General features: G+C 34.2%; 1 non-coding gene across 1 annotated transcript; it reads right to left on the reverse strand.

Annotated features, from left to right (window-relative positions):
* Window positions 1-20291: 20291 nt before the first annotated feature.
* LOC116662304 lies at window positions 20292-20422 on the reverse strand. The gene has a single exon (XR_004318344.1). It is a non-coding gene; the product is annotated as a small nucleolar RNA SNORA18 (small nucleolar RNA).
* Window positions 20423-23560: the final 3138 nt, after the last annotated feature.

Here is a 23560-nt window from a genome sequence, read left to right on the forward strand (position 1 = left end):
GACAGGTCTCCCAATCAATTCCTCTTGCTGGTGGTGCCAGGCTCACTTGGTCCCCAGCATTGTTGGATGGAGGAATGAGCCTACTTGGGTTGCCTTCTATTGCTAGGTCTGGGGTTGAGAAATTCTGGGTCTGTGTCACCTTCTTCTGTTGCATGGAAGGGGACAAGATGCCTTGTTGCTGTGTTGTTCTTCTAGTTCTGGGGTCCCAAACCAATATACCTTCTTAACCACTTTTTCAGTTTTTTTGATTGCCTCTTGTACCATGTCCAGGGTTTATATTAGGAATTAGTGGAAGATAAACAAGAAACAATGGGTCTACTCCATTTTGTCCAGACTGGAAGTTGGTATCATATTATTTTGATTTGCACTTACTTTTTATAATTAAGATTATACATTTGTTCATATGTTTTTTTCTCTTTTGTACCTCTTCCTCTGAACTGTTTGCTCTCTCTATGTTAAGTATCATTTGTATGAGCTTGTTTCCCTATCATAGCTGTTTATCATACTGTTTTGTAATTGACAAATTATTTTTTTTAATTTTCTACTAGTACTACTGCTGGTAGAAATCATGTGTATTCTCCTTTTGAGGTTAAACTTAGATCCTAGACTAGTCCCTGGCTATAATATTCACTCACTAAATATTTTTTCAATGAATGAATGAAAGAACGATAATTTGTTCTTGATTTAACCACCACAGTGTGAAAACATTATTTAACACACTACTTGGCACACTGTAGTAGAGGGATAGGAATTATTTTACCACAGATTATGCCAACAAAATAGAAGGCAATTTTTCTATCAGAAATAAAGGAAAAAAGCATAGCTTGTGTAATTTATTTCATCCTATGACCACTACAATAAAACATGTGATAAGACATTGCATATTTATGTAAAATCCATGATATTTCTTTGAGGAGCACATGTTTAATAGCAAGTTGAAGAGCAAGAGATCTGATTCTTCTAAAAGCTAAAGTCATTAGCACATAGATTGACTCCCAGCATGACAGCCTAAGAAGCTCAGCTGACCCATTCTCCACTGAATCTGGTGGAAAATATTTTTAAAACACAAACAACATTTTAAAACTTCTGGAAATGGTCCTAAGGGCAAGCAGAAAATGATGATAGATCTACTTAAGAAAATCTAAGAAAAGTCAGTAAAAAGATAAGAGTCTGTGGAATTTGAACCACAACTGCTCCCTTCCCCATTCCCTACTCTCAGCTAAGTGAGGTAGAGACTCCACCTGAGACTGCTTCAGCCAAGAGCAAAAGGCTCTCTGTCTTCCAGCCCTCAGCCCATACCTTTCTTCTTCTTGGGAGGAAAAGAATGTCAGCATTTCTCATCCTGACCCCAGATGCTGGTTGCTGAGAATAAACCCCAAGTGAGTTCAGTCAAAGGGTAAGAACTCCCTTCCTCTACAGGTGGAATGGAGCCTTTGGGTATGGCATGCTGGAAATTCCATACCTCCAGATAGCTCTTCCCTAACTGGTGAGGCAGTGGTTTCATATCAGGCAAACCAAGAGGATCTCAGGCTACTACTTTTTTCTCCATTGATGACTTAGCTCTTAGATTGGGGATGTCACTCAGAAAAAAGGTTGACATTTTCTTCACTATCAGCTCCAAAATCCTCGTTCAGAGATTTTGCTTTGAGGGAGTAGCAGGCTGTAAAATAATTTCTAATCTCTTCTCTAAGGAACTAACCTCATTGGAAACAGAGCTTGGAGAAGTTTAAACCTAAAGGTCTTCTCAAGAATAGTAGAGGTTGTAGTGAAAAGCAACTGAGAAGAGATTTATGGATCTAGTGTAGACAAAGCCTAGACTGTAGGCCTGCAGGATAGAATAGAAAAATAAGATGACTGGGAGGAACATACCTGGGGTGAGAAGTAGGGAACTTTTACCTTGGGAAATAATCCATTCAAGGAGCCACTATTTGATTAGATTAGTCTGTAGAGGAATTTGTGCCTCAGGATCTTATTGCAAAGAGCAACCAGCAAGCAGTTAGTAAACAGTTGTGTGTGGTTAGAAAATCTTAGAAGAGAACTCCATCAGTATCATTGCAACCACAGGCTGACTGTGGGTATATCTAAAGCTGTATCTTCCTGAAAAGCAACATCAGAGACCTCACCTAGTGTGTGTAGATGGCATGGGGGCGGTAGTGGACAGACTTTCCTAAAATAATCCAAAAATAGTCCAGCTAGTCACTAAACAAATAAACAAGTAAATAACAATAATAAGCTTAGGGGCAGAGAGGATCACCAGTACCCAGAGAAATATTTCAAAGTACCACTCTAAGTATGTTCATAGAAATAAAGGAAAGCATGGTTAATGAAATAAAAGAGGATATGATGACAATGTTGCATCAAATAGAGAATATCAATAAGAAACATAAATTACCAAAAAGAACCAAATGGAAATCCTGGAGTAGAAAAGTACATTAAATATCCACTCAGTGAAAAGAAAATCAGCAAAGGAGAAATAGGGGAACAAAAAAGAACCATGGGACACACAGAAAACAAAAAGTAAAATGGTAGATGCAAATCCAACTTTATTAATAATAATATTAAATGTGAATAGATTAAACAGTCCAATCAAAAAGTAGAGATCTTAAGATAAATTTTAAAATTATGAACTAAATATACAGGAAACGCACTTTATATTCAAAGATACAAATAGACTGAAAGTAAAAAGAGAGAAAAATATATGCAAATACCAGATGCAAGAAAACTGGAGTGGCTATATTAATATCAGACAAAAACTGGACTTTAAAACACCAGATTTTACTAGAGGTATAGAGGGACATTTTATAATAATATAAGATTTAATATATCAAAATCTATAGCAATTATAAATATATATATGTGCTGAATAACAGAGCTCTAAAAAAAATAAACAAATACTGACAAAAATGGAGGAAAATTGATAATTTAATAACAAGAGTTGGAGACATCTATACTCTATCTCCAATAATAAAAAGAACTAAACAAAAAATCAACAAGGAAATAGAGCACTTGAGCAACACTACAAATCAACTAGACCTAACAGACATCTATAGAATATTCAACAATTGAAGAAAAATTTACACTCTGTTTTCTAAGGTTTTATATATTTTTTTAACATTTTTTATTGAGTTATAATCATTTTACAATGTTGTGTCAAATTCCAGTGTAGAGCACAATTTTTCAGTTATACATGAACATATATATATTCATTGTCACATTCTTTTCTCTGTGAGCTACCATAAGATCTTGTATATATTTCCCTGTGCTATAGAGTATAATCTATTCTACAATTTTGAAATCCCAGTCTATCTCTTCCCACCCCCTACCCCCTTGGCAACCACAAGTCTGTATTCTATGTCTATGAGTCTATTTCTGTTCTGTATTTATGCTTTTTTTTTTTTAAGATTCCACATATGAACGATCTCATACGGTATTTTTCTTTCTCTTTCTGGCTTACTTCACTTAGAATGACATTCTCCAGGAGCATCCATGTTGCTGCAAATGGCATTATGTTGTCGGTTTTTATGGCTGAGTAGTATTCCATTGTATAAATATACCACTTCTTCTTTATCCAGTCACCTGTTGATGGACATTTAGGCTGTTTCCATGTCTTGGCTATTGTAAATAGTGCTGCTATGAACATTGGGGTGCAGGTGTCATCCTGAAGTAGGGTTCCTTCTGGATATATGCCCAGGAGCAGGTTTCCTGGGTCATATGGTAAGTCTATTCGTAGTCTTTTGAGGAATCTGCATACTGTTTTCCACAGTGGCTGTACCAAGCTGCATTCCCACCAGAGGTGTAGGAGGCTTCCCTTTTCTCCACAGCCTCTCCAGCATTTGTCATTTGTAGATTTTTGAATGATGGCCATTGTGACTGGTGTGAGGTGATACCTCCTTGTAGTTTTGATTTGCATTTCTCTGATAATTAGTGATACTGAGCATTTTTTCATGTGCCTATTGACCATTTGTATTTCTTCCTTGGAGAATTGCTTGTTTAGATCTTCTGCCCATTTTTGGATTGGGTTGTTTGTTTTTTTCTTATTAAGACACATGAGCCCATGCTACTAATTTTCTATTAGTACAAGTCAATTTTCAACTATCACTCTGTGTTAAAACTAGTGGTGTCACCATTCTCTCCCTTCAATTAACTATCATCACAGATTAAAGACAGGGATGGGAACCAGGAGATTGTATGGATAACAAACTGGACTGTAATCACCAACTTTGCCTTTTTCATAAAGATTTTTTTAAGACCTATGATATGCGTTAAGCCCCAGTCAATCGTAAACTCTACGCATAGGTCTGTCTGGTTCACTGTCATATCCTTAGCCCCTGAAATGGTTCCCAGTATACAGTAGGCTTTTTTTTTTACAGTGGATTTTTGTACACATCTGCTGAATGAAAGAATCCATATTAGCCAACCCTCAATTTTTTTACCCATTGGCAAACTCTGAAAAGATAAGACTTGCTAAGATTCTTTAAGCAAAGAGTTAGTGGATTTGGAGAGAGTTCAAAGAAGAGTTTCTTATCTGAGAAAAAAACCCAGAAAAATAGGGAAAAACCAAATATGTTTTAAAATTTACAGTTATTCAGCCTGGAGATTAAAAAAAAGTAACATAATATTGATCATGATGACTAAATGAAAAATGATAACTGGAAGGAAACAGTAAACTGTTCTTAATTCCAATGAAGAGAGAAAAAAAGTTTAAGATTACAATTATAATGTGAAATTGAAACTGGCTAGAATTATCTCTGAAATGTATACATTTCTAGTGTTTTGAAGGTAGATTAATTTTTTTTCAGTCATTTAAATTTCAAGCATGGTCCTGAGGTGGAGAGAGACTAGAAGTTTTCTCACGTAAAGTCATTCCTGTGTGTGTGTGTGTTGTGTGTTTTGATAAATTAGCATATTGTAAAGAGCCTGTTGAAATAATTATATATATTCCACACTATTTGGTCAGACCCTAAATTTGGCTATATTTTGCAGAGTGGCTTTCACCCAACACTTCTTACTTTCTCATCAGGATAAGCTCCTATGCCTGATTTAAGGAAATATAGTTTGCCATTTGTGGATAATTGGATAATTTTGAGGCTGTCCAGCATACACAAGTGAAGTTGATTTAAGTAGTTAAAAAAAATAGGTTCTCTGATTATGCTTCAAATCTGTTCCAGCCAGAGGAGCCAAGTGTTATGGATACTATTTTACTTAACAATTTGCTGAATTACTTGCTTAACAATTGCCTAAATAAATAATTTTATTTAAATCAATGAACTATTTTCTTTTTTTAGCTCAGAAATATAACATGTGAAGTAGTCCCCCTAGTAGTGAAACTTGTTTCACTTAACAAGACAGTATCAATAATCCTATTAATAGTTCTAGTGATTTTCTAAACAGATTGAACTGTATGGTGAGTTACTTTAAATACGTAAATGAAGGTCCATTGATACAAATCATTGCACCTCTTGTGAGGTTTTGTGTGATTGACAGGTTATCTGAGCAGGAAACTGGCCCGAGAAGAGAAACACATAATTTCTAGATTTGTTATTTGACTGGTATTAGTATGCATTCTAATTTATCTTCTCTTTCATGGAACTGCATGGAAAGATAAAAGACACTGTCAATTCTACAAAAATGGATTTATGTTAGATATATCATATGTATATGTATTTTTGTTTACTTATTTCTTTAAGTATGGTCAAGTTAAGAAACAGAAACAAACAAAAATGCCTAAGAATTTCAGAAAATCAAGGAAGATACTTAAGAATATGTATCTAAATGACATATTTCCACTCCACTGATACTTTTAAAATAAAGGGCTGATCTAGCATTGACATACAGAAATGTTTCCAACAAACTCTTGCAACTCTTTAACAATGAGAAATTTCTGTAACTAACAGGTATCATTTTAAATCTAGTCAATATCTTAGTTAGAAAAGCTATAGATGCTCAAGGACTTTCCTCTATAGCATGGAAAAAATTATATAATGTCAAATATATTAATTATGTTTAATTTAACTTCACAATTATAGAACTTTTATTGATGACTTTTTAAAAATGCATGTGTTAATTCATCTTTTCATCCTGAACACCATACTGATCACTGTTCATAAATCTCAGCTTACAGAATTACAATTAGAATCAGTGCTATAGTAAAAAGAATGTCACACACAGTATTATAACATAACTTCCTGAACAGGCAGGACAAGAAGATGAATGAGGAGACAGAGAAGTGACGAACTAGCACTTTGCAGAATGAAAGTGTAATAAAAGCCATTTGATTGAGAGTCTAATGATAGGATTAAAGTAAAATATTCTGGCCTTGGGCAGAGTTCTCATAATATGAGCATTAACAATCTACAAATGTTCATTTACAAGTTTCTAAGTCCAGCCCACTCGAAGCAATCACGAGAGGGGTCCATTTACTATTAAGGAGTCTATTCTTGGCTCCAGTGGCAGTGAAGTTTTCATTCTCAACATTCTCTGATGGTTATATTTAAGAAAGTAGCTTGTAGTACTGGGTATATTCTTATAATATATAACATGTTATTCACCCCAGTAATTTGGATCAAAGTGGTAATTTGCCTGAAGATAGGGAGTACACTGAGGACATATTCTATATCCTTGATAGCACCAACATTCTATGCAGAAGCCCACGTGTGTTATGTGCTCTTAATTGCAAAAATTTTAATAACAATAATGCAACTCTAAAATTCACAACTAGTACCCAGAAAAAGCACAGAATTCCAACTCTTTCACACCTCTTTCCATTTCTATGTCTTCTAATGTTATTGAAACAATGAAATTTTTCATTTTTAGCTCAGAAATATAAAAATGTAAGTAGTCCCATTGGTAGTAAAACTGGCTTCTGTTCAAGTTCCTAGTGCCTAATAGAACTTTGGTCCAGCCTAAAACAGGCTGGATATTCATATCATTTCTTTTCACATAATTACTATTTGAGCCATGCAACATGTCAAATCTAAGACCTAATGGGTGCTGCATTAGGAAATTTGTTTGTAAGCTGAATAATTTTCCTAATCTTAATTTTCCTCTCCCCATATCAACAAAGTGAACACTTCTCAACTTCTTTATATGCTTAAAAAAAGAAATGCCAAATCAATAAATAAGTTCACCACCAGACCTGACGTTCTCCTTTGCATCAATCCCAGAAAAAAAAAAATGCATTTAAGTGCAGAATTTATTTCAGCATCTTTCACTCTGAAAAATGTTATTACTCAGAAGGAAGAAATAGCGCTAGCTCTATGAAGTGAATTGCTGTGCTATATTTGCATACTTCATAATACTGATAAGAAAGAAATGCCTATGATATATATTTTTGACAGTTTGACAGTTTCAGTGTTCAGACTTGACATTCGACATTTAAAAGGCAAGTAATTGAAACTGCTATTACCCTGCCAAACAGAGTTCATGAGCTACTGTTATGGATTTTCATAGATGTTAGAGAGATGACATTTTCATAAACTTCAATATCAGACTGTTTAAAATGGTAAGAAGAATAATGTACTTGTTATTCCTCCTGGTAAATGTGTTACAGTACTTCCTTAAAGTAGTTATAGTATACATATTAGCTTCCTACTTGTGTCATACATGTGTTAATCAACAGTACAAAGATCTCAGTAATATTTAACATGAGAATACATAAATGCTTTATTTACACTGTGATGCAACCTTACCAACATTTCTGTGAAATGTATAGAAAGTATTTCTGTATAATTTTTAAAAGATGAATTTACATGTATGAATTCAATATATTGGATGTACTTAAGCAATCTTTTCTCTTGAAATTTAGTATTCAATATGTCACTATGATAAAATTTCATACCATTAAAAACATGATTTGGTTATATTTCACCATATTATTTTATTTACAGATAGGATATTCTTGGGAAGATGACTCTTCCGTTTTTGAAACAGAAGCCCAAGGAATAAGCCAGGAGTAAGCTTGGAGGACAGGGCATCAATATTACCCCCAAATATTTGATCTTTGGTTAAATAGCAAGTATGAAACTCATTCTTGGAAAATGATTCTTAAATATCTTAACCTCAATTGGTATCATATTCTCAATAGTTTTTCCTCTAGACTTGATCTACAACAACATAATAAATAAGGAGAAATGCTGTAAGAACAAAGGGGACATATTATTATTTAGCTAACATTTTCTTTGGCATGGGGTATCTATGCCATCTATTATAACCAAAGAAACTCTGGACCTTCTACTTCCCTCCTTTACCAAGTTCTCAAACAGAAATTCCAATGAATCATACTTTAAAAAACAGTTTTCACTATAATCTTCATGTCATAATTATTGTTGAAACTCTAGTTTGCTTTCATTACTGCTAATGTCATTTATAACCAGTAAGTAGAGTAAAACAACTTTACTTTGGTAATGTTTGTGCCTATTTGCATTGACTTACTATAAATTTAGTGCTTCAGCTATTTTGAGGAAAAATTTTTGTCACTTTTGCAGATTATATTGAGAATATATGCATCTTAAACTATACACTTACTTTTCAAGAAAATCATTTTCACAGATACGATATTTGTCTTGAGATTAAAACCAATATTCTAAAACTCAAACTATCTGTGGCTAGTTGACTAGTGGATTGTTTCATTAAAAAGAAACATATAGTGATTCTGTTTTTTGAAGATGATTTTATGCGGCTAATAGAAGCAATTTGGTACAGCAATATACAAGACAGGAAAACAACAAAGGACAGAAAGAAGAAAGGACGAGAGATAGAGAGGAAAATGGGTAAAGAAGAGAGAAAAGGAGAAAACCAAAATGTGTCAGCTTAGGAACACTACTAGAAAAATTATTTTCTTAATCAGATTTAAAAATGTTAGGTTAAAGCAATTTGAAACATTCATAAATACTGTAATTATACATTGGCAATACATAGTATATTTAATACTGTTCTGATGACAAAAATCAAGATACTATTTCTTATTTTATATATCACCATATGGGTATTACCACAGAAATTTAAGACTATAATAACTTATTACAAGCAACAAAAGCAAAAATCAACAAGCAGGAGTATATCAAAGTACAAAGCATCTGCACAGAGAAAGAAACAGTCAAAAAGGAGGGATGTCAGCATCATGGTGGCATAAAACATTCCTCCTTGTTTTCCTCTTTTTAAAACAATAAATTACACATCCACCCACAGACAAAAGCACCTTTGTGGGTGTTCTGCAATCTAGCACCATAAGCCAAGAAACCCAAGAGGAGTCTCTCCCATTTGTGCATCCAGTAAGAAGCAGGCAGACATCGTATAGGTTGTGGAACCAGCAAAGCCAGCAACCTACCCAGACCCTTCTTGACGTGGTCAGGGAAAAACCTGGAGAGTATTGACATGGGCAGATACCCATGCATGAAAGAAAATTTACAGAAGCCCAGCCTTCCTTAAGGAAGATTCCAGGATGCTATTGAAGCAAAAATAATAAGTAAATAAATGAGTTGGGTAGCAGCAGAGGTGAGAGGTGATGGTAAGAGAAATTTTCCCAGTGGTGCTCCCTTCCCAAGGAAACACTGCATGGGGTTGATCTATCTGGTAGCAGTGACTTCTCCCATGGGGGAATCGGATAGCAGTGAGTGAGTGCCCGACTACCCCAGTGGTACAGGATGTGGTGGAGAAACCCGTTTCTTTTCAGTAGCACCCAGATTACTTTGGCAAGAGGTGCATGACTTGAGGGAGGAAGGAGACTGGGAAAGAGGCAAATATGAATTTCAAAGGGCATCAAAGGGATTGTGCCCAGCAGGAAGTCTACCCACAAGCCTCTGGGAGTATCACACCTAGGGAATCTCCCTACCAGGTCCAGAGGCACCCTCAGTGCTTCGAGTGTTAAATCCACACTGCCTCTCACCCTGCTGCCAGCTCATTGTGCATGTTTCCATGTGTGGTAGTGAGAGAGTTCCAGTAGACAGGGAGCACTCTCAGAAAACAGGCCAAGGTCTAGAGCCAAGGAAGAAACCACAAACTTGAGCTATAATGCCACCTTCTGGAAAACAAACAGGTTACTGGTATCCAGCCTGGTGAGTTCTAAGATGAAGACGTAAAGACGTAAGAATTCTGCCACAAGAGGGAGCAAGAAGAGTGGAGCAGATACGCCCATAGAAAAACAGAAAAAAATAACACCATCATTGAACAAAATACCCCACTGTAGGCAAGTAGCAAAGATTTGAGGTGTCTCCTATTTCAAATGTGAAAGCAACACAAAACTACAAGGAATGTGAAAAATCAAAGAAACATGCCATCACAAAAAGAATATAACAATTCTCCATATCCAAGGTCAAAGGCACTGAATTTTGTGATCTAGCTGACAAAGAATTCTAATAGCTATTTTGAAGAAACTCAACAAGCTACAAGAAAAGTCAGAAAGGCAATGTAACAAAATCTCAAAAAATACACAGTCAAAATGAGATTTTTAGCAAAGAGATAGAAATTTTTAAAAGTATCAGTCATTCTGGAGTTGAAGAATTCAATAAGTGAAATAAAAAATGCAATAGAGAGCATCTGAAGTAGAGGTGAGCAAATGAAAGATAGAATAAGTGAATAGAGGATAGGATTTTTGAAATAACACTGTTAGAACATAGCCAAGAATAAAGAACAGAAAGAGCAAAGAGAGCCTATGTGATTTATGGGATTCCTTTCAAAGAACAAATATTAGAATAATTTGGATTCTAGATGGAAAACAGAAGGAGAAGACAGCAGAAAATTTAGTTAAAGAAACAATAGCAAAGAACTTCCCAAACCTGGAGAGAGAATTTAACAAAGCTAACAGATAATCCTATTATCTCAATGCAAAAAGACCTTCTCCAAGACATAGATTTAAAAAACTGACAAAAACCAAGGATAAAGAAAGAATTTTTTTAAATTGTAAGGGAAAAATTGTAGTCTACAAAGGAAGCCCTATTAGGCTATCAGTGGATTTCTCACTAGAAACTTTATAGGCCAGGAGAGGATAGAATGACATATTCAAAGTGTTAAAAGTAAAAAAAAAAAAATGTGTTATGTATATTCTATCCAACAAAGTTATGCTTCAGATATGAAGGAGAAATAAAGACTTTCCTAGATAAACAAAAGCTGAGGGAATTCATCATCAGTAGATTTGCCTTGCAAGAAATGTTGAAAGAAGTTATTTAAGCTGAAAGGAGAAATAGATAACATTACAATAAGAGTAGGGGATTTCAATACCCCACCTTCAGCAATGGATAGATCATTGAGACAGAAAATCAATCAGGAAATGATACAATTGAACCATACTTTAGACCAAATGGACCTAACAGATATTTATAGAATATTTCATCCAACAGAAGTACAATACACATTCTTCTCAAGTGCACACAGAACATTCTCCAGGATAAGAAATATGATAGGACACAAAACATGTCTTAGTAAATTTAAGAAGATTGTAATTATATGAAGTATCTTTTCTGACCACAATACTATGTACTTAGAAATCAACAACAAGAGCCAGGAAATCTAAAAATACGTGGAAATTAAATAACACACTCCTGAACAACCAATGGACCAAATCAAAAGCAAAATCAAGAAATCTCTTGAAACAAATGAAAATGGAAGCACAACACATCAAATCCTATTGGATACTACAAAAGCAGTTTTAAGAGGAAATATAGCAATAAATGCACGTATTAAGAAAGTAGAAAGAGCTCAGATAAGCAACCTAACTTTGCACCTCCAGGAACTAGGAAAAGAATAAACTAAACCAAAAGTTAGCAGAAGGAAAGAACAAAGATCATGGAAGAAATAAGAAATCAGAAAAACAATAGAAAAGATCAATGAAACTAAAACTTGGTTTCTAGAAAAGATAAACAAAATTGACAACACTTTAACTACACTAACGAAAAAAGAAAGAAGACTCAAATAAATAAAATTAAAAATAAAAGGGGAGACATTACAACTAATACCAAACAAATACATAGGTCGTGAGAGACTCGTATGAAAAATACTGTGCCAACAAATTAGAAAACCTAGAAGAGATGGATAAACTCCTAGAAGCATACAACCTACCAAGACTGAATCAAGAAGAAACAGAAAACCTGAATGGGCGAATAGAATAAGAAGTAAAGAGATTGAATCAGAAATCAAAATCCTCCCAACACACAAAAGCCCAGGACCAGATGGCTTCACTGGTGAATTCTATCAAACATTAAAAAAAAATTAATAGGAATCTTTCTCAATGTTTTCCAAAAATCTGAAGAGAAGGGCACTCCCAAACTCATTTAATGAGGCCAGCATTATCCTGATCACAAAGCCAGATAAGGATACTACAAGAAAAAAATATTATAGACCAATATCTTTGATGAACATAGATACAAAAATTCTCAATAAGATATTAGGAAACCAAATGCAACAATACATCAAAAGGGTTATACATTGTGACAAAGTTGGATTTCTCTCTAGGATGCAAGGACAGCTCAACATACACAAACTAATAAATGTTATACACCATATTAATAGAATAAAAGGTAACAGAATAGATGTGGAAAAAGGATTTGACAAAATTAAATCTCCTTTCATGATTAAATTCCTCAACAAATTAGGTATAGAAGGAACATAACTTAACATAATAAAGGCCACATATGATGAACAGAACTAATATTTGACTCAACAGTGAAAAACCTAAAGCTCTTAGTCCAAGATCAGGAACAAAACAAGGCTCCCCACTCTTAGTCAACATAGTACTAGACATCCTACCTAGAGTGATTAGGCAAGACAAAGAAATAAACGTCATCTAAATTAGAAAAGAAAAAGTACAATTGTCATTATTTGTAAATAATACAATTTCATGTAGAGAAAACCCTAAATTCTCAACCAAAAAGCTATTGGAACTAATCAAAAATTCAGTAAAGTTGCAGGATATAAAATCAATATACAGAAATCAACTTGTATTTCTATACACTAATAATGAAACATTTGAAAAAGAAATAAAGAAAACTATCCCATTCAAAATAGTAACAAAAGCAATAAAATATTTAGAAAACAATTTAATCAAGGAAGTGAAAGATCTGTACAATGAAAATTGCAAAACCTTGAAGAAATAAATTGAAGAAACAAACAAATGGAAAGATATCCCATGTTCGTGGATCAGAAGATTTAATATTGTTTTAATATCCATACTACCTAAAGCCATCTATAGATTCAATGCAATCCCTATCAAAATTCTAAAGACATTTTTCACAGAAATAGGAAAAAAATCCAAAAATTTGCATAGAACCATAAAAGATCCAAAATGGCCAAAGCAGTCATGAGAAGAAACAAACCCAGAGGCATCACACTTTTTGATTGCAAATTATACTAGAAGATGATAGAAATTAAGACAGCATGGTACTGGCATAAAAATAAACACATACACCAATGGAACAGAATCTAGAGGCCATCAACAAACCCATGTATATGTGGTCCACTAATACTTAACTAGTGTCCAGGAACACTCAATGGGGTAAGGATAGTCTCTTCAAAAAATCTCAACTTTTAAAAGAATTTAACAATTTATAACTGTAGAACTAGATCTCACAAGTATATATTTTAGAGTACATTACATCTTCTCATTCTTTCAGTATTTTGTTGAATTTATTATGCAAGCAATTCCTGATATTTTGAAAGAGTAAATAATTCCATGAAGGCTACAAGCTGTGGCTGAAATTCTGTACAACTATAAAATTGAAAGCAAAATTTCCATTAGAATAGGGCAGTCTTGTCTTATGTCTACCAAATTGGGACCCCCACCATTCTAATTTTACCAATAAAATTTAGTCTTAAATAGAATACTTTGGAAAAATTGTCTAATAACTTCAGTGAGGCATTTTGTTTATACACTTCTTTTAATAGAAAGGAAGTAGAATTTACTCATCATATACCTAGGTTTAAATGTTAGTTGCTTTTTCTTTCAAATTTTATGTAGATTTGGAACACTATTTCCAGCAAGTGGGAAAAAACCTTTGTAGCTTTCATTTAAAGTATTTTTTTTTCATTTATTGTATTATGTGTGTGTCACAAACTATGAGCTTAAAAAACAGTATCACGAACTCTTTTTCAGTCATTCTTGAATACACTTCCCTCTGCTAGTCTGTGCACTTTTCTAAATTAACATTTCTAATTCACTTTCTGAAATGTGTTCTTGTCACTTAATTTCAGCTCTTCTACATTTGCATTATCAGTGGGAGATTTTTTTTGGAAGTTGACCAATCTATACATTGAAACGACTTTTCTTAGAAATATTACAAACAACTAGCACCAGCCACTATCCCCTATTAATCTTCCAAGATAATATAACTAGAGTTTGGAATGGAGTAAATAAGAAGTTGTTAGTTTAAGTAAAATTTCTTTTGATTAATGGAAATCTGATTCTTTCACAAAAGTTACCATCATATTTTTCTCCCTCATTCAGTGCAGTGCTATATTTAGCAAACTAGCAAACTAGTTTTCTTTCTGCAGGTTAGTGATTCTGTTATGACAAGGGTTATTTGACTATTCATTTGTTTTCTTTGTGTGCATGTGTGTGCATGTGGGTGTACTATGACTGTTAATTTCCATAAAATTTCAATTTCAGCACTAACTTAGAAATATTTTTTCAACTTTTTGATTGAAGTTTGGCTTACCCTAAGTACCTATACAAAAATATGAAAAGCACCAAGTGATATCATTATCGTGGGGAAAGGAGAGACAGAGAGAGAGGAGAGACAGAGACAGAATCAGAGAAACAGAGACAGAGAGAAGGGAGAGATAATGAGAGGAGAAATGGAGAGAGAGCATGCAAGAAAGCACACAAGCCCTTTTCTTCTAAAGAGATCCCTAGTATATTTTGAAACTAGGGCATAAGTCTAATGTGGAACTCAGTTGCTGCTTTTGTCACAAGCATCAGTATGGTAAAAGATGATTATAGAATGGAATGCCAATTTTTAAAATAGCTATGCAATTATCATTGATGATAGAGTAAACATTGTGAAGACTTTAATGATTAAGAAATTACAAACACATAATGTTTTATTCACACTCTTTAGTTGTGTATTCAGAAGATAATGTAATATTGTAACAAAATTCTGGACCATTAGTAATAAAATGCAAAACTTCATATTTTAAAATATAAGATTAATTTATTCTTATATTTCAGAACTTCATTCAATGATGCTGATATCCAACACTGACCAAATACTAACTTTAATACTTGGTATTTGGGGGGTTCAGCCAAAATGTGTATTCAGTGCCCCCCTGTTATGTACTGTTTCAAGAGTGGTAAACCTTATTTGTTCAACTTCTCCAAATCTTTAGTCTATGCCATAGGACTGTTTCCTACTACAAAATTTCTTAAAGATTCACTTTAAATTTCCCACTTGAAAAGGTTATGTGTGAGAACCTTGTTTCATAAGGCTAAAACTTGGTTCAATCTGAGTCCTGTCTTGCTTTCAGATGACAACTGTCACTATCTGTAAGTCCTGAAGAGCAAGGTCAACAATTATTCTGAGCTTCGAAGGTTAAAGAATATGAATTAACACTGATTCCTGTGAATCTCAGAAATGGCACATGCCTGTTCAGCTCCTTTTAATTCAGCCTTGATTTTCTGCTTATAGGTAGCTATGAGCATAATAAAAAGACCAGAGTTGGGATTTCAGCTCTGGGAGTAACCATGGTGTGAGGACTTTGGGCAAGTGATGATTAAATGAGATAGAACATGTGTAAAAAGAGGAAAGTTCTCAGAAAATGGCAGTTGTTATCACTTCCCCATAACTAGGTCATGTCCAGGTCAAGATGTGGAGCAGGATGAGATCTTACTATTTTCAGAAAAGCCCAAAACATCATGCTTGCTTTGACTTTCATTTTGAGAGCGAACATAAAACTATTCAATTACAGATTTTCTTCCAACTTAAACATTACACAAATCATTTGACTTCCTCATTCTCTACCACGTAATCCCCTTTTATTTTCTTTTTTCTAAACAAGATATATAGATTCTAAAAAATATTTGAGAGATAGAAGGTCCATGTTTCGTACCAGAAGCATAAGGAAATTAAAGATGCCCTGTGCATGTGAGATTATAGGTATTTACTAATGAATAAATGCATGGTGAATGAATGAAGGTTCCAATCTGTCATAACTATTATACTACGTGTCCCTTTATCTGTCAATCAATAGATTTACATTAAAAAAATCACATATATTATTTTCACTGATTCTCACAATTTCCTCCAAAAAGATACAAGTATTGCTATTTCTAGCTTACCAAAAGAGAAAGTGGGTCTCAGAAATATTAAGTGACTTGTGCAAAGTAAGATAAGGAAAAGGGCTTGACCTCAGGTCTTTTAACACTTAAGCCAGGATATGCTCCACTATACCACTAGTACTCTCACATGGCCCTATCACTGCAGCATGGTGAAGAGAGACTGAGAACATTTTCCCAGAGAGTTTCTGTAGCCCCATATATTCTCCAAACATGCACTTCTTCACTGTTAAAACAAATAACCTTGGAAGCTTCTATGACAAAAAAGATCTGAACTGGAATTTCAAGTTGTAGCGTATGGATTGGGGATGACTGTGAATTACTACTTCTTCAAGTCTCACAGGTAATTCACAGAAAGTTATCTAGAACATATCACATCTGAACCTCAACCTGCTCTGCTGAAGACATTACCCAAGACAAATTTTCACATGGTAGAGATATTCAAAAATGATCCCAACTCTAACTAGCAAGGATATCTAGTCACCTTACTACCAAAGTTCTTAATTGGGGTCTACCTCTGCCCCGGGAACCCACAGATGAGTATTAAGAGCGTCCCACAAACACTTGAAAGAATATGCAAATATATATGTCTCTGTATCTCCAATTTTTCTAGGGATGCAGATCATAGCTTTCATGAGATTCTCAGAATGCCCTCCAAAGGCTGAGATCCCATGACAGGACTTCAGAACAGTAGAAATCAGACATCATTATTATTATTAATTTTAAAATGTTGTTTCTATTTATACTACAAATTTCTATTGTATTGCATCACTTTAAAAATTTAGACAATTTCACCAAATCTTCCAAACATATTTGGGATTCTTTTGGGATACCCTATGGCAGTTTTTCAAACAAGAGGAAGTTACTTTCTAGAGCAATCTGAAATGCTCGCAAAGGCCTGTTGCCTCTCTGCAGAATGGGTAGTAGTAAGAATTTACATATTTAATGTTTGTTAATGATTCTCCAGAGTTGGTCAGTTAGTTATTTAAAACTTGTTAAGGATCTTCTGCTTAAAAACATTATGTATGCTTTATATTTGGATATATATAGATATATAGATTTCCTATACACATATATAATTTCTCATCTTTAACTCAATGTCATAAGTATCAGTTTTATTTTGTAATACTATAAATTTTTATTTTCATGAGTTTAGTCCATTAATGCTAAAAAATTTGGAAATTTGCCACATTTTTATGATGATTCCCTTACTGCCCTCATTAATCTTCTTACGGTTACAACTGAAAAGTGAAAATTAATAATTATTTCTTTCATTTATCTGAGAAATACATTTCCACTTAAACTGCACTTCCTCAGTTGGCTTGTACAGTCTGTGAAATCATCACTAAAAATAATAAGTCAATGTGTTCATGCATCACCTTCCTCAATGTAACACAAAATAACTAGCATTCAAGACTTTGAAGTAACTTCGCCTATTGTGTACCACTGTCCTCACAATTCATCACCATTCAGAAATATGTTACTGTCTCTAATGGAATTAAAAAAAAAACAAAACAAAAACAAAAAACAATCTTTGCCTGACAGAAATCCACAACACAAGAGAAGACTTAATTCTTTCATTATTTTACAACACTGTATTCCAGCATTCAAAATAATTTCCTAGCTTGCTGACCTAGTAGCCTGGTTTCCTCTTGTTTTAAGACAATACTCACATGGAGGCCAAATGGTTTTCAGATTTGTTCCAAGACTCATTCTGACAAGGCCTCCTGGCCAGACATCTCATTCCACTATGTAATTTAGCGTGACCTAAGCTGATGGTCGAAACCTTACTGCTGCCAAGCACACAGACACCACCTGAGTTTGATTTAATAATATCGAAGAGGACATGAGTTTTACTTTTTTTTTTTTACAGAATCAATAAATTACCCAACTTTTATATCTCTGATCATTTGGAAATTTGTCTTTTACTTTTGAAGTAAGAAATATTTCCAATACTGAATACAAGAAGGAAAAAACACCTAATGTAGTTTTTTAATAGATTTTTTTTCCTTCAGAATGCAGACTAATGAACAAAGTGAGTAATTATCTTTCCAAACACTTCATTCTACCTTGAATTTACACAACACCTAACTGCCATGGCTTCTAAGCTTTGTAGAGAAAGAAGTAAAGAACATTATCAAAAAGGGCTTAGGCCAACACAGAGCAACCAAATGTATTGCACACCAAGATGGAAACAGATGACTGTACCGAACATGTAGATGCCCTACAGACTGAAGAGAAATGTAAACTAGACAGATAATTCGACATATATGTTATCTATCAATCCTTAACTTCAGTAGAATTAAGGCATAGTGAGATCTTTGAAGAATTCAAAGAGAAACTAGGCTCATCTAAGAGCTGCCTAAAATATCAAAGAGGTGCTACAGTGGTTTGGTAATTTCATTTTTCACATTCATAATATTTTATACTTATATGACAGTTTCATAGGTGCAATGATTGGACAAGGGATCAGTGATCATGTCAGATTAAAGTGACTGGAAAGAACACACTTGGAGGAGAAAAAATAAAAGAGTCTCAAGGCTGTTCTAGAGAGAAATGTTTAAACATACCCAGAGATGGCTTTAGCACTGATACAGAGTGTTATGACCCTCCATCATCTCTCATAAGTAGAAAGAATGGATCAAGGATTCTTAATAGTTCAAAGGGGCCTCACAGTTAACATAACCCAGAGTCCTTACAGTTATGTCTGTAGTCTAAAGCTTCTAACTGTCTTGCTAAATTGGAAACCAAAAGCCCTCTTGGATCTTGTCTTTTTAAAAATGCTGACCCTGAGGGGTCATCTCATCCCTCTTTCCTAGCTTTACAGATGTGAAAAATGAGGCTTAGTATGTTTAAATTACTTTTCCATTTCCACAAAGATGAATGAGATGAGAAATGGGATTTGAACACAAGGCTCTTTATTTTCGGTCCTGGGCTTAGGCAGAAAGTACATCAAGAAAACTCAGTTCTGACATTAACTAGCCCTGTTGCTCCTGGGTTATTTCCCTTCTTTGAGTCTCAAACATAAAATTAGATAAAGGCATTTTAAAAGTGTCATTAATTCAGCCAATGAATATTTACTGCCTGACTATTATATATTAGGTAATTTGGGAGCACTGGAGTTACGGTACCCAGCAAGAGATACATTGTCCATAGCTTCATGGAGCTTAGATTCTAGTGGGGAGAAAGGAACAACAGACAGAAAAAATTAATAAATCGACAGGTATACAAAATATATTAGTGAATAATAGGTACTATGTGGAGAACTAAAATGTGTGCTAATGGCCTGAATGGGTAGCTACTCTAGATTGGGTGGTCAGGGAAGGCCTCTCTCAGGAAGTGATATTAAAAAAATGGCAACCATTTATATTACAGCTTTTATGTATTCTAATATTAACAAATGTAAACCCCCCAAACAATTGTATATGGTACATACTATTGCAGAAATTGTATAGGTGAAGAAACTGAAATGTCATAAAGCTAAGTGAGAATTACAGCAGAGGTTTTCTTTTTTTTTTTTTTTTTCTTTTTCTACAAAAAGTGTAAAAGGCTTTTTTTTATTGTGTGACATAAGTAAAATTATTTAAGTCAATAAATTTTTAAAGAATTTCACATGTTCTGATTCCTTCCTTCCACTGCCCATCACCTTAGTTTCTCCAATGTTTGAGTCGTAATCTTCAAGATAGCCCTTTCAAAAAGAATTTTTGCTCAATCAACAGTTGTCATGTCAGTCAGTTCACAATTCTTTTAGTTGGGCTTCTCTGATCTCCAAAGGAACATGGACACGCTTCAAAAACTCCTCACCTGTAATCTTTGGGATCCAATTTCCTCAAGCAATTTACTTTAGGACTATATTTGGGGTCAAAGAAGATAGATCTGCCTGGTTCTGAATTTTAGACACCCTCTAAACATGCATTAAGTCCAAATCATATATACTCCTAAGCTTATCACACCCTAGAACAGCACTGATCATTGGGATATGCCAATATCTATGATTAAAAAGTTAGGTTAGGTTTCTCATAGTTTATTTAGCAGCTGTCTTGCAGTTCTTTCCCACAAATCTAACATGTAGTTCTGAGAGTAAAGGAAACCGCACAGTTTCTCTATGAGGCATTTTCAACGATGTAGGTCTACAGAAAAAGCCCCATCAGGATAGACCTCAACTACAGCAGAGCTTTAAATCCAGGCTACACAGCACCCAAAAGCTCTGTTGCCTTTTTTTTTTATTGAAATATAATTGACATAAAACACCATGTAAGTTTAAGGTGTACCATGTGTTCACTTGATACATTTATATATTGCAATATGATTACTATTATAGTGTTAGCTAATACCTTCACTGCATAATTATCATTTGTTTTTGTGTGGTGGGAACAATTAAAATCTAGTGTCTTAGCAACTTTGATGTTTATAATACAGTATTGTTGACTGTATTTTTGATCAAGTTGACATCTATTACTAAGGATGATCCAGCTATACAAAGATCAGAGAAAAGAACATATCAGAAAGAGAAAACAGTTTGTGCAAAAGCCCTGGGACAGAAATGAGCTTAGTGCATTTAAGGAACAGAAGGAAAGCAGGTGGAAATGGAGAAAAAATATCAAGGAAAAGAATAACAGGATATGCTTGGAGAGATAAGCAGTGTCCAGAGCATGTTGAATTAAACAGTTTACATTTGATAGCGTTTTACAGTTTAGAAAAGCATTCTCACATAGATTATCTCATATAATCACCACAATCACTGTTAACAGTGGATACTTTCTCTTCGTGCATGCTTAAAGTTTAGGAAATGCATGCTTTAAGAGGCGCAATGATTCATACTAGCTCACAAAACCAGCATTGGAGGGTCTGGAACTCAAATCCAATTCTACCTGACTCTGGGTTTAGTAATTAATTTATGCAGAAACAGTATTATATTAGATAGGGGCAAAAGTTATTTTCTGATCTAAAATGTTTTGGAACTCCTTAAGGAAATAGCCAATGCTGGAGATAAATGGAAAGCATAGTACAATTTAGTTATTTTTGTGGCAAATTTAAGTCTGGGGGTGAGGGTATTGCTCAAGTGGTAGAGTGCATGCTTAGCATGCACGAGGTCCTGGGTTCAATCCCTGGTACCTAGCCTACAAAATAAATAAATAAATAAACCCAATTATCCCTTCCAAAAATTTTTTTAAAAATCAAGTCTGTTTCCCTAATTGTCACCTGGCACAGATTACTCTAAAACATCCCTTTTGATCTCTGTCTTAATTTGTGTTCTTTTTTAACTCTCTGCTCTCTCTCACAACTTAGAAAGAAATATGGGAGAAATCTGAATACTTCCATGGTTAAAGTTTATGACTGGACAAAGAGAATATTTCCAAGATGCTGAATTACTGATTCTAGGCATAAGCCCATGTGGGCAAAAAAGGCAATTTTACAAGTACTGTTAAGAATCTATTAGGGGAAGAGAGTGTTGAAATGTGAACTCAAGCCAGGAAAATCCCTTTTCACTTTAAACTCTTATTATTCTAACTCGTAACAGTCTAATTGAGAGATGGCTTGGACTAAACAATGTAGATTAGAGGCAAGGGTGATTATATGCTTTGTGATATATAAATCTACAAATCACAGCTAATTTTAGTTTACACAAAACCACGTCTTTTCATCTTTTTCATGATTGAACATGGAGGGAGAGAAAGTAATCTGCCTCAAATCACCTAAAGTCCAGCTCTTAGAGAGTTACTTAGAGAGTTAACAAATGGTAAAGAAATCCTCTCTGACATATCATTTATGAACAGAGAGTAGAGAGAATCAGGATGGGGCAGTGGAAAGAGTACTTACTATCTGAGGAATCAAGAGGGCTGAATGATTTTCTGCAAAAAGTACCAAGAGACCTTGGGCAAGTTAAACACAAACAGGCTAAACACAAACATGATCAAGGGCAACAGAGAAGACAGGGAGCAATGGGAAGGTTAGTGTAAAAATGAACCACCCGTGTTTATTAGCAGTGTCATTTATACCTTGGGAGAACAGTGAAGCTTGTGCCATTTTCCACTATTTCCCCATATTTTTGTTTTAAGGCATTTTCCAAAATTTGATGTGATACATCTAAAGGCACTTTACACAAACAACAATTTGGAAATGCCCCTAGGCTATTGAAAAGCAGAAGCTAGGGTAGGCACCAATGCCGGCAACAATTTTTATCAGAAGACTCTTGTAACTTTTCTATTAAACACAAATATGTTGACAAGTAAAAAGAAAAAAAAAAACCCTTCAACATTGTAAACTAAATCATAGTTTACTTCTCTCAAATATTCCCAAAGCTTCCTTTATTACTAGTACTTAAGAAACTGGTACTGCGTTAACTCTTGTTTGCCAAAGAATGTCTGAAAACTCACGAGGATACTTTTAATAAGCTTTCTCAAGATAGTGTAACTTTTAATAGAGCAATTGGTAACTGTGATTTGTTAGTGCCAAAGGACTTTTTTTTTTCAAACTGTAAAATCAAATCCATGGTTTAGAAAAGATAGCAATACAGTGCTTTTCTATAAATAAAGAGAATCAATTAATACATCAGACCAAAGTTCACTTTTTTTCTTCACCAAACTCTATGAGCTAATAAAATCTAATTTTCACTAAGGTGTTAATGATTCAGTATGCTATCTCTCCCTTCAGTAGCTGCATTTGAAAATTGATCTTTGGTATAATGAGATTCTGTTCTTCCCAAGGGGGAAAAAAAGGCATGGATTCATCCGAAATCCACAAAATGAGGATATCAATCATGCATAACTGATAATCCCATGTATTAGAAAATATCATTTAAAATTAAAAATATAAGTACAACTCACAAGTGGGTCCATGAGAGTTTTTATACTTCTTTCTATTTGGTATATTTTAACTGCAGCATAGTACCAAGGCTAGCCTTAGTGCCAGTCAAGAAAAAAAAAAATTACATGGCTTGATTTGAGAGCTACCAAATACTTCACCACCCAAGCTTTGCTTTTGACTAAAAAATTCTGACACCTTAAGGTTCTTGTTTTAGGCTGTAATTTACTTGAGTCAATATGTGAGAGGAATTTAGAGAACTATAAAACACCATTAGTAATACAGTAAAAAGGATTCATTTAGCAGATAAATCTAAAAGTATACATTGCCAGTTTGGAGAAATGTAGCTGTAGGTAGGTAAATTCTGGAGAAGTGTAGAGACTTCAGGGTGGAGAAGTATGGAAAAGCCAAAACAAGTAAGACACTGCCTAGCCTGGATTCAGAGGAGAATGAAATTTTGTGACTAGTAAACTCTTTTGTAGGTTTGCTTTTTATAAA

Source organism: Camelus ferus, chromosome X (assembly GCF_009834535.1).
Source record: "Camelus ferus isolate YT-003-E chromosome X, BCGSAC_Cfer_1.0, whole genome shotgun sequence".
NCBI classification, from domain to species: Eukaryota; Metazoa; Chordata; class Mammalia; order Artiodactyla; family Camelidae; genus Camelus; species Camelus ferus.